The sequence below is a fragment of the Aquarana catesbeiana genome, linkage group LG03, assembly GCF_042186555.1.
Source record: "Aquarana catesbeiana isolate 2022-GZ linkage group LG03, ASM4218655v1, whole genome shotgun sequence".
Taxonomy (NCBI): Eukaryota; Metazoa; Chordata; class Amphibia; order Anura; family Ranidae; genus Aquarana; species Aquarana catesbeiana.
In genome coordinates, this window is record NC_133326.1 from 319,240,057 (window position 1) to 319,259,478 (window position 19,422).

General features: G+C 45.2%; 1 protein-coding gene across 2 annotated transcripts in view; it reads left to right on the top strand.

The window, feature by feature from the left end:
- TCP11L2 (t-complex 11 like 2) overlaps positions 1-19,422 on the top strand; it is a 97,954-nt gene that overhangs the window by 49,822 nt on the left and 28,710 nt on the right. Inside the window, exon 1 of one of the 2 annotated variants that reach the window (XM_073620394.1) lies at positions 6,736-7,147. The exons of the other annotated variant lie outside the window; for it this stretch is intronic. The gene's annotated coding sequence lies outside the window, so the exon portion shown is untranslated. Of the gene's footprint in view, positions 1-6,735; positions 7,148-19,422 lie in introns of those variants that run through there. 2 annotated transcript variants of the gene reach the window in all.

A 19,422-nucleotide genomic window follows, 5' to 3' on the forward strand; every position in this document is an offset into this window, starting at 1 on the left:
ACCATGCAATGCATTATAACGTCATTGCCCCTACCCAATACTGTTTTAGCATGCAGCTTGAAGTGAGTGAGTCCTGAGGTCACCTGTAGATAGGACCCGCCGATCGTTCCAGAGGAAGGCAGATTTTTTTTTGGGGGGGGGGGGGGGGGTGTGCGGCAAACAGTAACACCCCCTCCCCCCGCCTGGTCTGAAGCACTTACCCCATCTATGGTGGGCAGCGCTTCTCCCGGGCTTCGGCAGCAGCTTCCCCTGCTCTCCATGGGCATTGCGGTGTCTTCCGTTTCCTCCCTCCTCCTAGGCGGGCAATTGGGACTCTTCTCTTTTCGGCCAATCAGAAAACGGGTCTCAGACCTGCTTTTGATTGACCGGATTGAGGATCAGTGTTTCAATAGCCAATATTCATTGGCTGTTTTAACATCTGGGTGGGCTCCTGGTGCAATGCCCTGTGACCCGAGCCCACCCTACTTTGAAGCCTATTAGAGCCTCTGGCAGAGATCTTGTGTTTCTGCTGAGCAAGAACACGGTTCTCTGCCTTGCCACAGCCAAAGCACCTCCCCCACACAGTTGGCAAGCACTCCCTAGGAACACATTTAACCCTTTGATCACCCCTGGTGTTAACCCCTTCCCTGCCAGCGTCATTAGAACAGTAACAGTGCATTTTTTTTCAGCACTGATCACTGTATTAGTGTCACTGGTCCCCAAAAAGTGTCGCTAATGCCCTGTATACACGGACGGACTTTTCAGCATCAAACGCCCGATGGTCTTTCCGACGGACTTTCGACGGAGTTACGATGGACTTGCGAAGGACCAGACTTGCACACACACGAACAGACGAAAGTCCGGTCATTTGAACGTGATGACGTACGACTGGACTAGAATAAGGAAGTTCATAGCCAGTAGCCAATAGCTGCCCTTGCATCGTTTTTTTGTCTGTCGGACTAGCATACAGACAAAAGGATTTTTCGATCGGACTCGAGTCCGTCGGAAAGATTTGAAACATGTTCCAAATCTAAAGTCCGTCTGATTTTCGACATAAAAGGTCCGCTGAAGGTCCGATGAAGCCCACACACGGTCGGATTGTCCGACGGATTCGTTCCATCGGACCAGTCTGGTCGAAAAGTCCGCCCGTGTGTACACAGCATTAGTGTCTGAATGTCGCAATTCCGCTATAAGTCAATGATCGCCGCTAATTACTAGTAAAAAAAAATAGAAAAATTAAAATTCCATAAATCTATCCCATAGTTTGTAGACGCGATAACTTTTGCCAATCAATATACGCTTATTGGGATTTTTGTTTTATACCAAAACTATGTAGCAGAATACATATTGGCCTAAATTGATGAAGACATTTGAATTTTTAAATTATTTTTATTGAATCTGTTTTATAGCAGAAAGTAGAAAAATATGTTTTTGTTTTCAAAATTGTTGCTCTTTCTTTGTTAAGGCCTCATGCACACTGAACCTTATAATAACAATATAAAAACGCCAGTAGCTTTGCAGTGAATTTTTCAACGTTTTTGCACTAACTTTTTTTAGCGTTTTTCAGCGTTTTTAAGTGTTAGCTTTTTTTAAGCGTTTTTTTTTTTTTTTTCCATTGGGACCAAAAACATTTAAAAAATGCTGGTAAGCCACATTTTTGAGCGTTTCTCTGCATTTTTCGACGTTAAAGCGTTTTTTACAGCTGAAAAACTCCTCAGAACCCACTAGTTTTGAGGGAGTTTTTTACAGCCAAAAACAGTTGATAACAGCCTATGTGTGCATGGACACATAGGATAACATGCTGGAGAGTTTATTGACTGTAGGAAAAAAAATTTAAAAAACAGCAGCTGTAAAAAAAAAAAGCCAAAAACAGCAGCTGTAAAAACGCCAAAAAACGTCCAGCGTGCCTTATAGTGCAAAAAATAAAAACCGCAGTGGTGATAAAATATAACCAAAAGAAAGCTCTATTTGTGGAGGGAAAGCTCGGTACAGAGTTGCACGACCAATTTGTAAGTTAAAGTAACGCAGTGTCGTATCGCAAAAAATTGGCCTGGTCGTGAAGGAGAGGGGGTAAACCTTCCAGTGGTTAACCACCTTGAAGTGGTTAACATACGCCATGCTAGTCACTGTTTTCTGGTATTGAATATACGTCTGAACTTGGCCTCATCTTCTAACCTGCATGTGTGATCCTTCCCTTTGATGTGATGTGATGTGGTGACAATTGTTCTTCTATATTTGTGAGTACCGCATTTAATACATTTTCCTACATATATCATGACGCCAGCACCCTCTGTGGTTTCTTATTTTTGTGCACAAATTCATCTTAGAAAGTAAAGCTTTGGAGGGATGCAGTTAGTATGAAAAAGGTCAGGGGGAGATTTATCTAAGCAAGTAAAATAATGGGGGCATAGGCATGTGCAGGGGGTGTGGTGGGTGTGTCTGGGCACACTCTAATCACCCCATGAAGAGCAGATTCCCCCTGCTGCCTGGGCCCCCCATGTTCTTCCCCCCAAAGCACTGCCAGATTTGCTAGTCTCCCACCCGTTGCTGTGGGGATGCTTCCGCATGGAGAGCAGGGGAAGGGACAAGTAAATATGTCTATCCCTCCTTTTTCTGAATGAACACAGTGAGTGATCACTGTTTGACAGGTGCATATCATTGCATTTTTACAGTTAGACTAAGGGGATCCCCAGGCACTATACTGGAAGGAGTTTTTCATTTTTATGCTTTCACTTTAAAAATCAAAAAATCACTGCTCATTTAAAAATGACATTTTTCACAAACTTTTTTTTTTTTATTGATACATGTCCTCCAGGGCAGGACCCAAACCCCTATAACCATTGTATGCCCAATTACTTGCATAAAAGCCTTCAAAATGTGCACTTTTTATTTTTGACGTTCGGGTCCCATTGACTTTAATGGGGTTCGATATTTGGGTCCGAACTTTCGCAGTGTTTGAAAGTTCTGGTGCAAACCGAACAGGGGTCCGTTCGGCCCATCCCTACTGGTGACGTTAGCGGAGTGCGGACTTCAGACCTTTCTCCGCTGAAAACGGGTCACAGGAGTGCAAAACGGATTGTACTCCTGTGACCCAGAGGAGAAGTCCAGGCTAAAAAGCTCAGGCTGAACTTCTACTTTAATCACCTCTGGGGTTTTTTATTGCAAAATAAATGATTGAAGAAAAAAAGTAAATTTGGGGAAAAGAAATAGTTTTCTTAGATTCTGTTGTAACATTTTTCAAATGGGTAATTTTCTCCTTCACTGATGTACGCTGATGAGGCTGCACTGATGGGCACTGATAGGCGCTGGTGAGAGAGTACTGATATGCGGCACTTGTGGGCACTGATAAGGCTGCACTGATATGCGGCACTGAGTGCACTAATAGGCAGCACTAGTAGGAGGCACTAATGGGCAGCACTGATAGGAGGATGCACACTGATCGGTGGCACTGTTGGAGCTGCACTGATCATCGGGACACTGAAGATCAGTGCCTCGATTGGCAGTGCAGATGTCCCCTTTCACACTTGCCGATTACAGGCTCTGCCTCTCCTCACACTGCGACAGAAAGAAATGCCGATAACCGGCAAGCGTGTTTACATTGTGATCAGCTGTGATTGGACACAGCTGATCACATGGTAAAGGGTCGCTGTGATTGGCCCTTTACCCTGAACTGTGATCAGCGGTGTCCAAAAGACACACAGAGTGTGCGCCACAGCCGGCGTGCGGTTCTGGGAGGAGGTCAATAGACACCCACCCAGAACTGTACGACCACGCTGTAGCCATCATTCGGCTATAGCGCGGTCGGCGAGTTGTTAAGCAAACTTTACTGAGATGTCACACAGATGTCTCATAAGGGTTCATTGCTGGTCACGCGGGGCAGGGATTGCCTTTCACTGTGCTGCGCTGATAAAGTACGACATGCAGTCCTTTTCCTCAAAGCAGCATTGTGAACTGAGCACATAGGAGACGAGGCATTTTGCCTTTTCCATGCGGTGAGACTCCATGCGGCAAAACACACTCCCACCATATCTGGTGTGAATATACTCTTATAAATGTCCTCTAAACACATGTAAACACACGTTTAAATGAGCCAGTGTGAATGAGACCTAATTCCTCTCAGATAACGTTTCCTGTGTGTAAATAACCTAAACGTAGGTGTTCTTGTGAATGTAACTTTCATAAAATGACTTGTTTTTACACAACATTCTCCCCGCCTGCCTCCCAGAGCCGACTTCTTCAGCACACAGAATATTTGGGATGTGATCTGCAGCAGGTTTTGGTGCGATGTGGTAAGATTTGAGGCCTCGCACCACACTGAATCATGTGTGAATTGTACAGAAATGTAATGGGCATTCCTGTGCGATTCATAGCGTGAACCTAGGCTTAGTGTGTGGACAACTGTCAGTTTTGTGCTGCAGTAGGGTTGCCACCTTTTCTTCAAGTTAAACTCAAATACTTTAGCAGCGCTCTGCAATTTTTTTTTTTTATAGTATAAACTATACATATACTTTGCAATTAAATAACTAAAATTAACATTTCTAATCATATTAAGTTAATTACAAGAGTCCTCCTTTACATCAGAGTCCACAGAGTTCCCCTTTTACATCTGAATCCACAAAGTTCCCCTTTTACATCTGAATCCACAGAGTTCCCCTTTTACATCTGAATCCGCAGAGTTCCCCTTTTACATCTGAATCCACAGAGTTCCCCTTTTACATCTGAATCCGCAGAGTTCCCCTTTTACATCTGAATCCGCAGAGTTCCCCTTTTACTTCTGAACTCGCAGAGTTCCCCTTTTACTTCTGAACTCGCAGAGTTCCCCTTTTACATCTGAATCCACAGAGTTCCCCTTTTACATCTGAATCCACAGAGTTCCCCTTTTACATCTGAATCCACAGAGTTCCCCTTTTACATCTGAATCCACAGAGTTCCCCTTTTACTTCTGAATCCGCAGAGTTCCCCTTTTACATCTGAATCCGCAGAGTTCCCCTTTTACATCTGAATCCGCAGAGTTCCCCTTTTACATCTGAATCCGCAGAGTTCCCCTTTTACATCTGAATCCGCAGAGTTCCCCTTTTACATCTGAATCCGCAGAGTTCCCCTTTTACATCTGAATCCACAGAGTTCCCCTTTTACTTCTGAACTCGCAGAGTTCCCCTTTTACATCTGAATCCGCAGAGTTCCCCTTTTACATCTGAATCCACAGAGTTCCCCTTTTACATCTGAATCCGCAGAGTTCCCCTTTTACATCTGAATCCGCAGAGTTCCCCTTTTACATCTGAATCCGCAGAGTTCCCCTTTTACATCTGAATCCACAGAGTTCCCCTTTTACATCTGAATCCGCAGAGTTCCCCTTTTACTTCTGAACTCGCAGAGTTCCCCTTTTACATCTGAATCCGCAGAGTTCCCCTTTTACATCTGAATCCGCAGAGTTCCCCTTTTACATCTGAATCCGCAGAGTTCCCCTTTTACATCTGAATCCACAGAGTTCCACTTTTCCATCTGAATCCGCGGAGTTCCCCTTTTACATCTGAATCCGCAGAGTTCCCCTTTTACATCTGAACTCACAGAGTTCCCCTTTTACATCTGAATCCACAGAGTTCCACTTTTCCATCTGAATCCGCAGAGTTCCCCTTTTACATCTGAATCCACAGAGTTCCCCTTTTACATCTGAACTCGCGGAGTTCCCTTACACTGTAAGGGGGGACTCCGCAGACTCTGACATAAGGGATGCTCTGGGAACCCTGATTTCAGGGGGAACACTGAGAACTCCAATGTACGGAGAGGACTCTGATGTAAGGGGGAACACTGTGGCCTCTGGTGTAAAGGGGAACTCTGATGTAAGGGGTGCTCTGAGAACTAAGATTTACCTTAGTGTACTCACTCAGAGGCAGGAGAGAAAAGGGGGGAGATTCAGTCACACACAGGGATGGATGGTGAGCTCACTCACCCCTTAATAGTCAGCACCTCTCATCCAGGTTTCAGGCGGTCTGAAATTCGGATGCAGGATTCCAAACCCGAACTATCCGGGTGAATCCCGGACAGGTGGCAACCCTAAGTTGCAATGAGGTGCAGCAGGTGGCAGTGTGATCTGCATTTTTTTTTGGTCTTTATTTGAAGTGCATAAAGTGACACCTCATTCATTACCAGGAGGGGGGTGAAAGTGCCCAGTATTGAAGTGGTTAACAATACAATACATACAAACGGAATTGTTTTATTTTTTTAAACCAGAGTTTAATGATGTAAAAAGATCGGAAATGAAGTTGAAGTTCCAAACAGTGGGTGCCAGACTGTTGCAGAACTACAAGTCCCAGGAGGCATTGCAAGGCTGACAGTAACAAGCATGGCTCCCACAGGCAGAGGCATGATGGGACTTGTAGTTCTGTAACTGCCAGTGTGAGACCCCTGTTATAGAAGAATGTAGTGAGGATGCGTCAGTTGGCCTAACGTGTGCCCTTCCCGCGGTCCAGCCCGCTCTCTATACATAGCCCCGGGCAATGACCTCTATATTCTCTCCTCCTACTGTCACCGTACAACTGCCAATCCCCATACCCCGCCTCTCTCTACATTAACCCTCCCCGAGCCATACAATCCACGAGCCGCTCATTGGGAATCCAGCTCCGCTCTCTCTTTAGGGTTAATACTGGAGAGGGGCGTGTCCACGCCGTCTATTATCGAGCTTTTCTCCCAGCAACAGCCTTCGGAGGGGGAGGGGCTTGTCCTCAATGGAAGATTACTTCCGTAAATAAGTGACGTACGGCTCGGGCCGTACCATTGTGTGCGATCTCTGTTAGTTTCTAGTCCGCTCCCAGCTTAGCTCGTTGTTTGAGGTACAAAGTCAGGATCTGTGTATACAAGTGACAACAAAATGTAGCCCGATGTGTGGGAGTGCCAGGGTGTGCCTACAGAGGTCTGTACTCTTATTATTGCCCATGTGCTTCACTTGGTACAGCCCACCCCCTCCTCCCCTCCCCCAGAGATCAGCTGGAGCTGAACAAAAACATTAGAGAAAGACTGAGCTGTGTGCTGTGTGATCACAGGACATTCTACACACTGGAAGACTGACAACTCTCAGATCCCATCTGATCACCTACCTGCAGCCTGACATCAGCACCTACCTGACCACTGTGTGCTTCTCCATCAGCTGCTTAGCTATCCTCACACAAAGGTAAGGAAGCCTTCATCTCTAATACCAGTGATCGTTCCAACTGTGTTACTTTATTAGGGGGTATATAAAAATAACCAAACAGAAGGACTTGTGCATGTGGGCATCTAGAGGCTGCAAAGTCCTCCAGTGCAGAATTCCTGGCACTGCTCCAGATAGCTGCAGGTGCCACATACAGCCTCCCATACAAGTTGTACCCAGCTGTACTCTGGTAAACACTGAGGGCTTCTGCATCAGCATTTACATCCATATGTCCCCCCCCCCCAACATCAAAGTGTTGCTCTTCTTTGGGGCAATAAGGCTGTGTGCTTACGTGTGGCTAAACTCTAATGCACAAGGCATCGCATGATGGCCACTTCAGCTGAATAGGAGGCTGTAGGCAGCAACTGGCAATTTGCACCAGAGGACTTTGCAGCTTCTAGATCAGGTTTTCTCAACTAGGGATCTAGAGGTTGCTATGGGGTTCCTTGAGCAATGGACAAGTTCTGCCTCTCAGGTAAGTCCCCCACTGGTATATTACAGCAGCAGGTCTCTGTGCACACCGATCATCCTATTGAGGAGTTGGGAATGATAGGAAATATATGGTTGGCTTATAGGTAGATTTACTATAGGTTAATGATCCACCTCATGGTTTATATTTGCTACTCTGTGTAGAATATGTAGGCATAGTTTGATATATGCGTATTATGCTGCTTATTGTTGGGATGTTGTAGCCATTGTGCCCCCCCTCCCCCCCTTTGCCCTACCAAGTTTGGGTTTCTCTATGAAGCACCGTTCTAGCGGGGAACTGTGGTTCATCCCTTGACCATTACTTAGCGAAGTACCCAGGGTTGCCACCTCATCCCTTTTAAACCCGAACACATATTGATTACACAGGTTCTGAGGCTTATTTAATGCAGATAAGGCACCAAGTGAGTTTAATTACCACCTTTATCAACCACAGAACCTGTGTAATTAATATGTGTTCGGGTTTAAAGGGATGAGGTGGCAACCTTACAACCTTAGATGTACCTCAACTTTTCCATCTTTACTCCACCAGACGTGCTGGGATTGGTTCACAGGCATCTCCCACTTGCTGGGGTTTACTCCTAGTTTGTGGTGTCAGGTCAGGGTCTTGGGGGGGGGGGTTCACCCAGCTCCCGTGAAACAGGTGGGTGGTTGAGGGGGCGGTGGTTCTAGGTGGGTGCCCTCAGGGGCTTGGGTATCCCCGAACATGGGTTCCTGTAACAGTTCGGTGGGCGGCAGGATCTGTGATGCAGTGTTATATTTGTAAGTGTTTTTGATATCAATAAACCTTCTTCCTTTTTATTTTTTTATTGAGGTAGCTGTGTGGTGTAGTATCCTTTTTCTTCTCTTTTTTTTGGTTTATATGCATCGTTGGTTACACCCCACCTAGATCATGTATGTGGTGGCACCTCTTTATTTAGTATAATTTTTGGTTGGACTCCCTAGACCAGCCATGGCGAACCTTGGCACCTCAGCTGTTTTGGAACTACATTTCCCATGATGTTCAACTACACTGCAGAGTACATGAGCATCATGGAAAATGTAGTTCCAAAACATCTGGGGTGCCAAGGTTTGCCATCACTGCCCTTGACCATACAATTGTTGCGCACATTCCCACTGACCCCATTGATCTTTTTAGCTAGATGTAGGGGGGTAATTCTTTCCAATGACCGCAAGCGTAAGGAGCATTCTTCCCACTGATCATCGCGCTAATGTATCATGAGTTGTAGATATGGGGGTTGATTTACTAAAGGTAAATCCACTTTGCACTACAAGTGCACTTGGAAGTGCAGTCGTTGTAGATCTGAGGAGGACATGCAAGGAAAAGGAAAAAACAGCATTCTTGTTTGTACATGATTGGATGGAAAAAATCAGCAGAGCTTCCCCTCATTTCAGATCTTCCCCTCAGATCTAAAGCAACTGCACTTCCAAGTGCACTTGTAGTGCAAAGTGGATTTGCCTTTAGTAAATCAACCACATAGTCATTTTTATTTGGGGTTCCCTGAGACCGGAAAGTTATTTCAAGGGTTCCTCTGTGTTGATAAGGTTAAGAAAGGTTGTTCTAGATGTTTGTGTACATGGGGCCTTAGGGCTCATGCACATGGGCATAAAAATGTTGAGTTCAGATCTGTACAGCGTAAAGTGTTTTGTTTTGTTTTACAGATCTGAACACAGCAATATTATACAATTTGCATGAAATCAGAGTAGAAAATTCTGCATCTGCTGTTAGTATATCTACGTAATCTATGCACACAAATGCATGTATGTGGTGGGATTGAAAACAGAGCTAGAGGAAAAGAAGATTATTACATTTGTAAACAGAAGCACTTTACAGACTATTACATGTTTTGTTTTTTGCACAGGAGCTTTCTGCCAGCAAGATTGTGCATAGATATCAGTATGTTTTGATGCACATTTGCATGAACACTTGGGGCCTTTTCGCACCAGCAGCTGCATTAAAGCAGAGTTCCACCTAAAAGTGGAACATCCGCTCATTTGTCTCCTCTCCCCCTCCGATGCCACAATTGGCACCGGAGGGGGGGGGGGCAGGACACCTGTCTTTGACAGGTATCCTGTTCCCACCTCCGGGAGTCCGGGCTGCGGCCTGTGACATCACTGCAGGGCTCCCTCCTCCTCTCCCTGTCGCTGGGCCAGTAAGAGAAAGGAGCGGGGCCTCGCGCATGTGCAGTAGGGTTCCCGGCGTGAAGCCGTAAGGCTACACTGCCGGGTACCCTCACCCGCAATGGCGGCAACAGCACCCAACAGCTGATGGAAACATCAGCTGTGGTGCCGACATCGCTGGACTCCAGGACAGGTAAATGTACTATTATTAAAAGCCAATAGCTGCAGTATGTGTAGCTGCTGGCTTTTAATTTTTTTTTTTTGGGGGGGGGACACCGATTTAAGCTGGCCATACATTATACAATTTTCTTGTTCAATTTCCTTTAGATTCACCTTCAACTATGTAGTGCAAGGGTCTGCCTGACTGCATACAAATTGAAAGTGTTTAGCTTTGACCTTTTATAGTATATGATTTTGGTAAATCCTAAAAGGAAAATTGTATAATGTATGGCCAGCCTTAGATCTCAGCCACTGATGTGTGATGAGAAGGTGGCAGTGCTGATGCTTTCGATGCCCCTAATTTTAATATTGAGTGATGTTTCATTCTGTCCTATCAACAGCATCATGGTGTTATGTAGTCAATTGCATCGCATCATACTGCTCTAAAAAAAAAAAAAAGGTACTCCAGGCCGTATTTTTTTTTTTTTTTTTCTTGTTCAGCACACACCACCGCATCACAGTGGTGTGAACTGGGTTGATAGTAAAAAAAAAGGTATTTAAGGCCGTCCCAACACACCTGCTGTGCACGCACCACTTTTAACCACTTAACAACCGGCCCATAGCCAAATGACGGCTACAGGGCGGTTGTTTAACTCTGGGAGGACGTCCAGGGACGTCCTCCCAGAATTCTGCTCTCGCGCGCCCCCTAGGGCGCGCACTCGAGAGCATCCGTGATCGCCGGGTCCACAGGACCCGGCGCATCACAGATCCCGGTAAATGGCCGCTGATCGCGGCCGTTTACCATGTGATCGCTCCGTCAAATGACGGAGCGATCACATGTAAACAAACCGGCGTCATCTGATGACGCCGGTTCCTCTCCTCCCCCTCTCCTCCCCTCCTGTGTACCGATCGGTACACAGTGACCGAAGAGGCGGATGGATGGATGGCTGCAGCGTTGTGGGCTGCATCTGTAGTGCCCACAGCGCTGCACAGAGACATCCAGCCATCCATCCATCCATGCTCAGCCATCCCTACTACTCTGCATGCCCTGCAATGCTGTGCAATACTCTGCAATTCCCTCTGCAATACCCCGCAATACTCTGCCATACCCTGCAATACCCCGCAATACTCTGCCATACCCGCAATACTCTGCCATACCCCGCAATACCTCGCAATACTCTGCCATACCCTGCAATACCCCAAAATACTCTGCCATACCCTGGAATACCCCGCAATACTCTGCCATACCCAGCAATACTCTGCCATACCCTGGAATACCCCGCAATACTCTGCCATACCCCGCAATACTCTGCCATACCCCGCAATACTCTGCCATACCCTGCAATACCCCAAAATACTCTGCCATACCCCGCAATACTCTGCCATATCCTGGAATACCCCACAATACTCTGCCATACCCTGCAATACCCCGAAATACTCTGCCATACCCTGCAATACCCCGAAATACTCTGCCATACCCTGCAATACCCCGAAATACTCTGCCATACCCTGCAATACCCTGAAATACCCCGCAATACTCTGCCATACCCCGCAATACTTTGCCATACCCCGCGATACTCTGCCATACCCCGCAATACTCTGCCATACCCCGCAATACTCTGCCATACCCTGCAATACCCCGCAATACTCTGCCATACCCTGGAATACCCCGCAATACTCTGCCATACCCTGGAATACCCCGCAATACTCTGCCATACCCTGCAATACCCCGCAATACTCTGCCATACCCTGCAATACCCTGAAATATCCCGCAATACCCAGCCATACTCTGCAATACTCAGTGATACCCAGCCATACTCTGCCATACCCAGCCATGCTCTGCAATACCCCACAAAAATCTGCAATACTCTGCCATAACCCGCAATACTCTGCCATACCCAGCCATACTCTGCCATACCCAGCCATACTCTGCCATACCCAGCCATACTCTGCCATACCCAGCCATACTCTGCAATACTCGGTGATACCCAGCCATACTCTGCAATACCCAGCCATACTCTGCAATACTCGGTGATACCCAGCCATACTCTGCAATACTCGGTGATACCCAGCCATACTCTGCAATACTCGGTGATACCCAGCCATACTCTGCAATACTCGGTGATACCCAGCCATACTCTGCAATACTCGGTGATACCCAGCCATACTCTGCCATACCCAGTCATACTCGGCGATACTCTGCAATACCCAGCCATGCTCAGCCGTACCCAGCCTCTGTATGTGGCCAGGCTGTGGAAGTCTCACACATGTGGTATCGCCGTACTCAGGAATAGTAGGAGAATCTATTTTGGGGGGTCATTTTTGGTATATACATGTTATGTGTTAGAAATATTGTATAAATGGACAACTTTGTGTTAAAAAAAAAAAAAGCGTTTTAACCACTTCCCGCCTTCCGTCATACGACGTCCTTGACTTTGTGCGGGGATATCTGAATGATGGGTGCAGCTACAGGCATCATTCAGATATCATCTTTTTCAGCCGGCGATTCCCTACACCATAAGAATGATCGTAGCGGCTGTTACACTGCTTGATCGTTCTTACGGGAGGCGAGAGGGGACGCCCCCCCTCCCGCCGCCCTCCGGTGCTTCTACCGACTCACCGCTATGATCGAAGCCAGGATTTTTTTTTTTTTTTATTTCAGGAACAGCCTAGAGGTGAGATGTGGGGTCTTATTGACCCCATATCTCACTGTAAAGAGGATCTGTCATGCCATATTCCTATTACAAGGGATGTTTACATTCCTTGTAATAGGAATAAAAGTGATCAAAAATTTTTTTTTTTTTGGAAAAAAGTGTCAAACTAAAAGAAATAAAGTAAAATGAACAATAAAAAAAAATAAAAATTTTTTTAAAGCGCCCCTGTCCGTGTGCGCGCATGCAGAAGCGAACGCATATGTAAGTCCCGCCCACATATGAAAACGGTGTTCAAACCACACATGTGAGGTATCGCTGCGATCGGTAGAGCGAGAGCAATAATTTTGGCCCTAGACCTCCTCTGTAACTCAAAATTTGTAACCAGTAAAAAATTTTAAAGCGTCGCCTATGGGGATTTTTAAGTGGTGAAGTTTGGCGCCATTCCACAAGCGTGTGCAATTTTGAAAGGTGACATGTTAGGTATCTATTAACTCGGCGTAACTTCATCTTTCATATTATGCAAAAACATTGGGCTAACCTTACTGTTTTGTTTTTTTTTAAAGCAAAAAACAGTTTTTTTTCCAAAAAAAACGCGTTCCAAAAATTGCTGCGCAAATATCGTGCGAGATAAAAAGTTGCAATGACCGCTATTGTATTCTCTAGGGTCTTTGCTAAAAAAACATATATAATGTTTTGGGGTTCTATGTAATTTTCTAGCAAATAAATGATGATTTTTACATGTAGGAGAGAAATGTCAGAATTGGCCTGGGTGCTCCAGAACGCCTGAAGGTGCACCGTGCATGTTGGGCCTCTGTATGTGGCCACGCTGTGTAAAAGTCTCACACATGTGGTATCGCCATACTCGGGAGTAATAGCAGAATGTGTTTTGGGGTGTAATTTGTGGTATGCATATGCTGTGTGTGAGAAATAACCTGCTAATATGACAATTTTGTGAAAAAAGAAAAAAAAAAAACTTGATTTTGCAAAGAATTGTGGGAAAAAATGACAACTTCAAAAAACTCATCATGCATCTTTCTAAATACCTTGGAATGTCTTCTTTCCAAAAAGGGGTCATTTGGGGGGTATTTGTACTTTTCTGGCATGTTAGGGTCTCAAGAAATGAGATAGGCCGTCAGTACTTCAGGTGTGATCAATTTTCAGATATTGGTACCATAGCTTGTGGACGCTATAACTTTCACAAAGACCAAATAATATACACTAATTTGGGTTATTTTTACCAAAGATATGTAGCGGTATAAATTTTGGCCAAAATATATGAAGAAAAATTACTAATTTTCAAAATTTTATAACAGAAATGAAGAAAAATTTATTTTTTTACAGATTTTTCGGTCTTTTTTCTTTTATAGCGCAAAAAATAAAGAACCCAGCGGTGATTAAATACCACCAAAAGAAAGCTCTATTTGTGTGAAAAAAAGGACAAAAAATTCATATAGATACAGTGTTGCATGACTGAGTAATTGTCATTCAAAATGTGAGAGCACCAAAAGCTGAAAATTGGTCTGGTTATTAAGGGGGTTTAAGTGCCCAGTGGTCAAGTAGTTAATAAACTTCGTCTCTCCATAAGAGAGCATGCCTACTGCTGATACACGTGGACTACAACACCCAGCAATTTGGGAGCCTGTTCACTCGAACTCAGCATCTCCTATCTGCACTGTATCTGATGCAACACCTGTGTATATGGTTTCCTGTAGATGTTTACTGATGTCTGAATGGTAGATCCTGATATCCTGCAAAGCTTTGCCTTGTAAGGTCCGAACAAAGTGATCACCTCCTATGGGGCAGTGCTGCTGTTTACCAGCTGGTGTCTGAGCACTATCACCTTACAGCTCAGAGACTGCACTGAGTAGGATCCAGTTCAGGATTAGGCCTGCTATAGAGCTTGTGTGTGCTAACTATATACAGATGAAAAGCCTATCGTTTTGTCCGTATTAATGAAGATTACAACTATGTTATATCATGTTTATAAAACAAATCCATTAGGGATATCTAGTAGTAGTTATTCACATTCAACTGGACTGCTTCTGTAATGTTGAAGACATCTCAAAGCTTAGCAAGCCCCTTCTTCAATGGGTTCCACAAGCTACAAAACAACTTCAACATTACAGAACAAGTGCAGTTAAAAAGGAACTACAGTCTGTGTACATAATTTGTGATAAAAACATCTTTGCCATTCTGAAGCTTCCCTCCAACCACTTTGCATATTTTATATATACTGTGATTCTGTACTTGCCAAATATGCTGTAGAAAGCTCCCTCCACTGAGTCTGGCTGAAACCATTTTAACTGTGGGCAGCGGAAGCTGCTGCCTGTTCACTTCCTGGATTTACACAGACACACAACTCCTGTTCTGCAGCTCTCATTGGCCCTCCTGTGACTCAACCTCCCTCTCTCCTCCCTCCCTTCCTGGCAAATCTGTGCATGATCCCGCACAGATGTCTGCCAATTCGCCCCCCCCCCCCCCCGAACTCGCAATGAAATGCGGGTTTGAAATTGTGCGAGTTCAGCTGAACTCGCACAATTTCAAACCCGCCTCTGTTGTGAATGTAGAATAAAACCTGGAAGCTAGTTTCTATGCACAGCTGCACCAGATTTTGCACACTCCAATTTTAGCTGTGGTTCACACTGCTGCGACTTTAAATCCGACATCCCTGCGTGACTTAACGCACAGGGGCTCACCGCCGTTTATTTGGTGTCAACTCTCTTGTTTACACTAGATACTCATTACTATCTTATGTTTTTAATTCTTTTTTACTTGACCTGTTTGATATGACTTGGTGTTAATAAAATATATTTTTGTACTATATCAGTGTCCATCTTGACTGTAAAGTCCAAATTGGGGCCCTGTGGCCCTTTACCCTTTCTCTCTTCCAATCAAGTTTATACGTAAGTGGCTTTAGGAGTGTTTCTTCAATTTTTGCCCTGCGCGACTTCATCATGGCTTGCATATGACTTCTTTATCAGAAGTCAATGCAAGTCGCACCAAAAGTAGTGCAGGAAGCTTTTTCTAAGTCAGAGCAACTTGAGTTGCATCGATTAGAACGGTGCCATTGTTGTTAATGGGGAGTGACTTGTCATGCCACTTTGAACTCTCAAGTCGCGGCAGTGTGGACCAGGGCCAAGTAAATCAACCCCTTCATGACCTGGATAAAAAAAGATCCTTCACAGACATCTGTTAGGGATCTATCACACTACAACTATGAGTATTGACATTGGTCCCGGGGAACACCAGGCAAACTCAACAGCTCAGATAAGCTTTTGCTCTGATTGAGGGAGGTGGACAATTCTTGGCTAAACTGTGACTTCGTCCAATCGGATGTAGTCACTGTTTAGGTATTCACACTGCTGTGGGTGCTGAGGCTGTGAGAACGTAAAAGTCAGCAGTGGAGATTCCTCCTTCAACATTGTTTAGCATGGATGGAGGACTCTGTTTAATTTAGTCTTGTTTAGACTGCAAGCTGAATAACCGCAAACTTCAAGGGTATGTCTAGCTTTAGTTTAGACTTTAGTGCCAGTTCATACAGGGGCGGCTTCAAAGTCGCTCGACTCTGAAGCCACCCGTACATCGCGGCTTGCAAAACGACTTCTGTATAGAAGTCAATGCAAGCTGCTCTGAAGTCGCCCCAAAGTAGTACTGGAACCTTTTTTCTAAGTCAGAGCGTCTTGAGTCGCTCTTGTTAGAACGGTTCCATTGTACAGAATGGAGCGCAACTTGTCAGGCGGCTAAGTTGCCTGACAGGTCACCCCTGTGTGAACCGGGTCTAATGCCGCGTACACACAGTCGGACTTTTCAGCTACAAAAGTCCGACAGCCCGTCCGACGGACTTGTGGCGGACTTTCTAACGAATGGACTTGCCTACATACGATCACACAAAAGTCCGACGGATTCGTACGTGATGACGTACGCCGGACTAAAATAAGGAAGTTGATAGCCAGTAGCCAATAGCTGCCCTAGCGTGGGTTTTTGTCCTTCGGACTAGCATACAGACGAGCGAATTTCTGGGTCCAGCGGAGTTACGACGTAAAGATTTGAAACATGTTCCAAATCTAAAGTCCGTCAGATTTGCGGCTGGAAAAGTCAGCTGAAAGTCCGGGGAAGCCCACACACGATCGGATTGTCCGCCGGATTTGGTCCGTCGGCGTCCGTCGGACTTTTGTAGACGAAAAGTCTGACCGTGTGTACGCGGCATAAGGGTTAGGTTAGCATTGGAGTCTGGGATTAGTGGGAGTAGTTTGCAGTATATCTAAAGCCAAAACTTCTACTTTTGGACAGATTAAGGAATGGTTTCACTTTAAACCTTGTCAGTTTGTTGATTTTCCTTCTTTATTTTTCTTCACTTTCTGACCAAAAAAACACAACAGGAAGGGAGACAAAAGGCCTTCAAAGTGAAGGCAATCCCTCTTACCCTGTTTCCCCGAAAATAAGACCTAGCGTGATTGTCAGTGATGGCTGCAATATAAGCCCTACCCCCCAAATAAGCCCTACTTTGTTTCCCCGAAAATAAGCCCTACCCTGAAAATAAGACCTACAAGGACTTTAACTAGGGCTTATTTGGGGGGTAGGGCTTATATTGCAGCCATCACCGACAATCACGCTAGGTCTTATTTTCGGGGAAACCGGGTAATAGTCACTGAAAGTAATATCCCCTCTCTTCCCGTTGCAGTGACAGCTGTTGGATTTTTCCTTGCATTTGGCTCTGGTGACAATTTTCACCAGGACAAATGATCCCTAGTAGGGACAGAAACAGCAATAAAAACATGACAGAGAGTCTAATCCTTCCCTACACTATCAAAAATGGGGGGGGAAAAAAAGTTTTGGTTATACATACATGTTAAGATTGAGGCTGGGATGTAGGAGGCAAGGTCAGGGGCCTGGTTATACAGGTGGTAATGCTGAGCGCATGGCTTCTGGTGTGATAGATCTATACTGTATGTGTATAATATAATAATATTATTATACAAGATTTATATAGCGCCGACAGTTTATGCAGCGCTTTACAAAATGAGGGCAGACAGTACACTTACAATACAATTCAATACAGGAGGAATCAGAGGGTCCTGCTCGTTAGAGCTTACAATCTAGGAGTATAATATACTGTATATACACTTTTTATCTACTTTTTGTTTTTTGGGGGGTAAAATATGTCACAAGGGCTTGATTTTACTAAAACTGGGAAATGGAAAATCTGGTGCAGCTCTGCATAGAAACCAACTTCCAGGGTTTTTTTTCAAAACTTAATTGACCAAGCTGAAGTTAGAGGCTGATTGACCACCATGCACAGCTGCACCAGATTTTACACTCTTTACTTTTACCCAGGTTGATTTCTCTCAAAGCCCTGGTTCACACTTATGTGATGCAGGAAATGCAGCAAATCATGTGAAGTTCCCACACCACATTGCAGTCCATGAGATCTGCTGCGGGTGTCAATGTTATCTTAGCAACACCCCAAAACAGATTTCAAAACACAGTGCGATTGCCAGAATCGCATTGCATGGGTGTTAAGACCCATGCGATGCAGGTGCGGGGGGGGGAGGATCCTGCACCGTTTTGGTGCAGATGCAATGCGATTTCAGACATACAAAATGTATGCCTGCATTCGCACCACACAGGCATCGCATGTGATATGCACAGGAATGCGGTGCGATTCACTTGTGGTGTTTACATCGCACAAATGTGAACCCAGGCAATTTGTTTGATCTCTGAACTGTAATACGTGTTTTGCATTGAGCACATGCTAAATGTACTATTGCTGTGCTGCTACATTCGTCTTCCTCTTGAAGGGTACCCACCCATAGGCAAAAGATGTTTGGCAGGAAATGATCAGGTAGTGGAAACCTCTTCTATGTGTCTGACACACACGTAACACTTTCTACTGCACATTTATACAGTTCAGGAACAGGCTATGAACCAGGATGCAGGCTAAATCTTTGTTTATCTTTGAGTATTAATAAGGAATTGATAGGTAATTCTTGATCAGAGTACTTTCTGTATTTACATTCAGTGCTGATAAATGTAGGAGCTTTTATTGATCTGGATTAAGCTCATTACTCTGCAGGATGCACCCCAGTTACACTTGGCATTCCCACCCCAAGCACCCAATTGCTCTCAGCACTCTGCAGGATGCACCCTAATTACACTAAAGGCCCTACAGGATGAACTCCAATCACACTCTCTAACACCCCTCCCCCCCCCCAATTGCACTCCGCAACTCTTTCCTCCCCCCCAAATTATACTCTACAGCAGGCATATGCAATTAGCGGACCTCCAGCTCTGTTGCAGAACTACAAGTCCCATGAGGCATAGCAAGACTGACAGCCACAAGCATGACACCCAGAGGCATGATGGGACTTGTAGTTTTGCAACAGCTGGAGGTCAGCTAATTGCATATCCCTGCTCTACAGGATAAACCCTGAATACACTCAGCACCCTGCAGCTCCCCCTAATTACACTCAGCACTCTCAACCCAACCAACCAAATACTCTCAGCACTCTGCAGGATTCACCCCAAAAATACTCAGCACTCCACTCTGCAACTACCCCCCCATCCTTTAAATTACACTCTGCAATCTTCAGATTGCACCCACCGTCCCCCAAATTTACATGCAACACTCTGCAGGATGCACCCCAATCACACTAAGCACTCTACAGGATGAACTCCAATTACACTCAGCACTCTGAAACTCCGCCCCCCATTACACTCAACACTCTGCACCCCCTCCCCAATTACAACCTGCACCACCCTCCCCAATTACACTCAGCAGACTGCACCCCAAGTACACTCTGCATTCTGCAACCCCCCGCCCCCCACTTACCCTTTGCA